We start from the raw sequence: 6,482 nt of genomic DNA, 5'->3' as shown, positions 1-6,482 counted from the left end.
CCGCTCTAGCTCCCGCTCCAGCGAGCCGTCGCCGTCGCGGGACGCGTCTCCTGGCGGCGCCGGGGGCCCAGGCTTCGCCTCCACGGACATCTCCATGTACACGCTCAGCCGAGACCCGTCCAAGGGCAGCGTGGCCGCGGGGCTGGCGGGCGCCGGTGCCGGCGGCGGCGGCGGCGGCGGCGGCGGGGCGTACGGCGGCGCCGCCGGGGGCGCAGGGGGCGGCGGCAGCGGGGCGGGCGCCGAGCGGGACCGCGGGGGGGCGTCCGGCTTCCTCACGCTGCACAACGCCTTCCCCAAGGAGGCGGGCGGCGGCGTCACGGTCACAGTCACCGGCCCGCCTGCTGCGCCCGCACCTGCCCCGCCCGCCCCCGCCGCGGCTGCTCCCGGGACCCTGGCCAAGGAGGCCGCCGCCTCTAACACCAACACGCTCAACAGGAAAACCACGCCCGTGTAGGGGCGCGACGGGGGGCGCCGAGGGGGCGTGTCCGGGGCGCGTGCGCGGGCGCGCGTGCAACGAGGCTGCCGGGGGTCGGGGGCGCCCCCCTCCTTCCCCGTGAGCGCGCTGGAGACGGCTCCGCCTTCCCCCGCGCCCCCTCCCCAACCCCCGGGCGTGGGGGAGCGCCCCCCCACTCTCCGAATCAGGGACCCCGAGGGAGGAGGAAGGGAAGGGAGGGGGCTGTGGGGAGGGAGCGTCGTGTTTTATTTTTCTGTGGGATTGGGGGGAGGGGGGAGGGCTCTGGTGTTTTTTGCAGTTTTGAGATGTTTTCTTTTTACTGTTTTGCTGTGTGCATGTGGGGGCGGGGCAGGGGGAGGGACTCCCAGCCCGGCCCAACTCCTGGAGAGGGGCCCATAACACACGAATATAGAGTTACACCTACAAACTATATATATGCTCTATATAAAGACACAGAAAGATAAAGGGATGCAGAAAGGCAAAGTGGCACGGGATGGACGGGGGCGTTCATTCGCTTCATTCATCATTCCACGAGCGTTTTAAAAACACCTGCTGTGTACCAGGATGGCGCTGGGGAGGGAACGTGAACAGGCACAGAGAGGTAATCCTTCACGCATTACCAGCAATTTCTTTGTGTGCCTAAGTGCCAGGCATTGTCCTGAATGCTGAGCCTACAGAGGAAGAAAGTCAGACAGGGTCCCCAGCATCCTCGTAAGAGTTTACCTCTTGTGCCTGAGACAGACATCAATCAAAGAATTGTGTACACAATCAGTAAGTTACATTTAGGGCAAAGGAAAAATACAAAATGCTGCACCAGAGAAGCTTAACCCAGTTTAAAAGGAAGGGATATTTCAGCTGACACTAGAAGGATGACAAGCCCACCAGGGAGTTCCCTGGCAGTGCATCAGGTTAAGAATCTGGCATTCCACTAAAGCAGCTTCGGGTGGATGCGGTGCCACGAGTTGGATCCCTGGCCCAGGAATCCAACCTTTGTATGACTCAGGCACAGCCAAAAAAAAAAAAAAAAAAAAAAAAAAAATAGTCAGCCAGGTGAAGCAAGAGGGAAGTGCCTCAGCCAGAGGACAGCATATGCAAAGGCCCTGGGGCAGGAAGAGCTTCCAGAGAAGACTAGCATGTACATAGTGAGCCAGGAGCAGATGGAACCAGAAAAGGCTGGAGATGCGGACAAGGTCAGACTGCCCAAGGACTTGTAGGTCAGGCCAAGAGTTTAGATTTTATTCTGAGGGCAGTGGGGGTGGGGGACATGGCTTTAAAGAGGATTATAACATGAATGGTATACAAAGGGAGGCAGGAACTCAGAGACAAGAGTGAGAGGCAGAGACATGCTGAGATCCGGCATTAAACACAGGCACTGGCTCTTAAAAAACACACTCGTCGTGGGGGGGGGGCAGATAATTACGCAAATACTGAAGCACAGGCATGGTGTCTGGTGTGCAGGAGAAACACTGGGACTTAGAGATTCAAGTTTTGCTCATTCATTAATCCAGCCATTCATGTGTTGCCATTTCTAAGTGTCTGCTAATGAACCAGGCAGGGTGTTAGAATCAGGATCCCCAGTGGTTCTCTCAAGGAGGAGTCAAAAACCGAAATCTAGGAGTTCCCGTAGTGGTGCAGCGGAAACAAATCTGACTAGGAACCATAAGGTTGCAGGTTCAATCCCTGGCCTCGCTCAGTGGGTTAAGGATCCGGCATTGCCGTGAGCTGTAGTGTAGGTCGCAGACGAGGCTTGGATCCTGCATTGCTGTGGCCAGGGGCTACAGCTCCGATTCAACCCCTAGCCTGGGAACCTCCCAATGCTGCGGGTGCGGCCCTTAAAAGACGAAAGACAGGAAAAAAAAAAAAATCTAGGCAGAATGATCGGTGCTATAACAGGGACCAGGAGGGGCACCTTGACCAGAGAAGAAGAGACAGCGCGACCAACTGCCAGGATTGGACAGTACTCAGGGAAATTTTTGGAGAACATCAGGCCCAGGCTGGGATTCAAAGGATGAGTGATGAGGGGTGAGGAAGGCTTTCGTGGCAAAAGAACGGGGGTGGAGGGTATGAGGATGAAATCATGATGTATTGGAGACAGGGCCCATCCTTTGGGGGTGCAGAAGGTCAGGTCGCAGTGGGAGGTGAGACCAGAGCCGCAGTTAGAAGCCAGAGTCTAAAGGTGCAGGGATTCTAGGCTGGGGGGCTTGGGCTTTATTCCAAGGGTACTGGGAGACACGGGAGAGTTTTGAGTAGGTAAACAGCAGGATCAGATGTCAGGGTTAAAAGGAACCACCACGGACATGAGAAAGGGGTGCACAGGAGGCTGATGCTATGGAATAGATGAGAGAGAATGGCACTTGATCTGGAAAGGGCTATGGGGTAGAGGGGCCGGATGGGGGTATGGCTTCGAAGGTCCCTGAGGATCCGCAAGGGAGAGTGCTTAGTGGGTTTCCCTTCATTTGCTCAACAAATATTTCCCAAGGTCCCCAGCATGCCAGGTCCTTTGCTGGGCATCGCAGGGGGTACAGAAATGATTCAGAGCCTGCCCTGCCCTCCAGGGGCTCCCAGTCTGAATGAGAATACAGCCATGGACACACAGCCAGGAGGAAGTGCTTGGCGATGGTGCTATGCTGCCGGGGGGTCCACCTGCCTCTATCTTTATAACATGGGGCATCAGTAAGGGAACAGAGGAGGGACGGGACCAGACCTGGGTGCTGGGAATTTCCCCCTGGGGCCCCTGTGGATGGACTAGAAAGACATCTAGTGCCCAGGCAGGGGACCGGGGAGGAATTCCATGGAGGCAGCATTGGAAAGGGATGCAATGAGCAGGACAGAGGAGAGCTTAGCGTAGAGATATAAATGGGAAGGACAGGGAGACGTGGAGAGAAAGGAGACCAATTCAGTGGGAAAGGGGGAAAGATGGTTAGGGGGCAGTGGATTCTAGAGTCCCAAAGCCACACAGAAGGCAAGAAAGGTGGCGGAGGGTTGCAGGGGAGGAGACGGGGAAGAGGGAAGTTGGAGCCAGAAAGATGAGGGCGACAGCGACCAAAACTAAGTGAGTCCCCAGGACAAGGAAAAAGTCCACGACACAGGAAGGTGATCCAGAAAGGAGGGGGAAAGGGACAGGAGAGAGGGTGACACACAAGTCAGAACAGAGGCGTCTCAGAGATGCCATATATTTATATTGCAATATGTATATACACACATACATGCAGAGATGGCGGGGCAGAGCTGCAGGGATGTGCCCAAAAGAAATATAGAGAACAGAAGCAAGCGTAGCATATAGGAACAATCCATTTCTTTGGTTTGTTGCAGTGTTCATCCCAAGAAATACTCACCAAGTGCCAACCTGTTCTAGACCCGGCTGGGTGTAAGTTCTGTGGCAGTGGGCGGATAGCCAAGGTTTGCTCTCCTGGAATGTACAGGAGAAACAAACAATAAGAATTTCAGTTATATGGAGTTCTCGTTGTGGCTCAGTGGTTAACAAACCTGACTAGTATCCATGAGGATGCAGGTTCGATCCCCGGCCCCACTTGGCGTGTTAAGAATCTGGCCTTGCCATGAGCTGTGGTGTAGGTCACAGATGTGGCTTGGATCCCGAGTAGCTGTGGCGGTGGTGTAGACCAGCAGCTGTAGCTCTGATTCGACTTCTAGCCTGGGAACCTCCATAGGCTGCGGGTGTAGCCCTCAGAAGACAAAAGACAAAAAAAAAATAATAATAATAATAATTTCGGTTATGACAAAAGGCCTTAAAAATGAAGCAAGACGTGGTGATTCGCTATGAGGAGCCTCAGGAAGAACTCAGGACAGAGGTAACGAGGGTTGTGAGCAGAAAAGGAACTCAACAAGCATTCTGGCCAGACACAGAAGCTCTGAGGAGCACCTGATTTTTGAGGAGGCCCCGTGGCAGGTGGATAATAACGAGGAGGAAAAGTGGGGTGAGATCAGAAGAAAGGGCAGGGGACCAGTCCTGTGGGGAGCTCGTAGCCCTGGGAAGAAAACTGAATTTCATCCTAGACTTGGTGGGATGGACACAGGAACAAGCAGCTCCTATTTTTATGTAAAAACAAAATAGTGTGCAGTTGGGGCTGTGCTGCTGCTGTGAGTTGCCTGGAAGGGGGTCACTGGGGGTGGGGGGATGGGGATTTGGGAGGAGGAATCAAGCATCCTCCATTGGACGTGCGTGACCCATGAGAGATGCCTGTGAGCAATCCAAGCTGGGCTATCAGGTAGCCAGTTCGGTGTGTGAGACTGGAGCTTGGGGGAGAGGTCGTGGTGGTTGAACATCTAAGTTTTTGAAAGGCCAGTGTCTAAGAGACAGCTTATTTAAAGCCTCCGGACTGGATGGGGTGACCTAGGAGGTGAGTGCAGAGAAACAACCCTGGCCAGGGCCTTGGAGGCATCTGCATGGGGTGAGAAGGGAGAGGACAGAGGCGAGGGGTTGAGAAGAAGGGACCAGAAGGAAATGGCCAGCGGTGCCCAATGCAGCTGAGCAGGCTCCATGGAGCCACGTGGCCATTGGTTAGGTAACATGACCCTGATAAGAGGTCACCGCCATGCAGGGGTGAGGCCTGGAGTCCTGGAAGTGAGTGGAAGGACGAGACTGCAGAAAGGGTGGTGGAGGGAAAGAGACAGCAGGCCATCCTTGTGGTATGACCGTGATAATCGCTTTGCCACCAAAGACACAGATACCCTTTCTGTGAAAGGAGAGAACGGAAGACCAGCAAGGAGGGAGGGAGACAGAAGAAAGAAAAATACACCCTAAAAGGAGAGAGCCGCTACCACAGGCAAGATTGAGAAAGATGGGGAGACCCAAGGGCCAGGAGGGGAAGGCGGATCCAGGAGGCAGGGCAGAGGTGCTGCCAGAAGGTGTCTGATTTCTGAGAATGGAGGCGCCTGGGGCCCTCACCCAGGGCTGCACAGCCCAACTCACCATCTCACGTTGCTGCCAGCACCCGGCACTTTCTCAGATTCCCCTCTGAGTCCTGCCAAGGCCTGGGAACACCCCCAGAGGGGAAGGAAAGGACAGGTCTCACTCATTCATTTAAGAAACAGTCCCCTAGGCCGTCCAGGTGCCGGGCCCAGCAAGCTCAGGGCGGGGTGGGGGGGCCTCAGATTCGAAGACAGGTGTCGTGCTCCTCTCTCAGGCATTGAGGAAGTGCAGCCAGCACCGTCCCTGGCCTGGGAGGGGAATGTCTCCGTGCCACTATCGCCCTTCATTCATTCATTCCAATCACCGATGCCCATTTCCTAAGGCCCCTTGTGGAGGCGGTTAGGGCTGGGCGGTGCCGAGGACAATGAGAGGGGTTCCTCTTGCACCCGAGCCCTGCCCCAGGCTGACGCGTGAGCCGGACACAAGCTCACACAATCGCAGTCACATCCCAGGGCAGTGCGTGCTCCAGCGGAAGTGGCCCGGGGCGCCGCGGGCATCCAGAGAGGGCCAAGGTGCACCCAGCCAGCTGGAGCAGCCAACCACAGGCGGCGAAGGAGTTGGTGAAAGGTGGGTTCCACCTGAGCCGTCGCAGAGGGGCTGAAGGGGCGACGATCAGGCCCTGCTGCCATTCCACACGGCTATCACTGTCCTTGGCCCTGGGGGAGCTGAAACTGCATGGAAGGTCCCCCGGGGGGTGCCCCGTCTAATAAACTCGATGAAGAGGACTGCGGCTCTGGTTCCCCGCTCCTGACACCAGCTTCTCTCCAAGGCCTGCCCTTTCTAACCTCCAGGAGAGCTGAGGACCCCTGCCGGGACCCTGCCCGTCCAGCCTTCAAGATGCAAGGGATTTGGGCCCCAGGCGTCTCTGCTCACAGATTCAGGAGTCTGGGTCCCCAGACCCCTCCTCCAGATGCCAGGTGTCCAGTCCCCGGAAACAGAGTCCCCAGGGCTCCTCCGGCCTCATACCCAGGAGTGCCGGCCCCTCCCCCACAGACCCGGGCGTCCCGGCCCCTCGCCCCTTGCCCACAGGCCGGGGTCCAGGCCGCTAGCCCCGCCTCCCTCGGTCCCAGGAGGCTCCCCTGGCCTTCAGGAGGCGGG

This window comes from Sus scrofa, chromosome 6 (assembly GCF_000003025.6).
Source record: "Sus scrofa isolate TJ Tabasco breed Duroc chromosome 6, Sscrofa11.1, whole genome shotgun sequence".
Classification (NCBI taxonomy): Eukaryota; Metazoa; Chordata; class Mammalia; order Artiodactyla; family Suidae; genus Sus; species Sus scrofa.
This window is presented reverse-complemented; position numbering follows the sequence as displayed.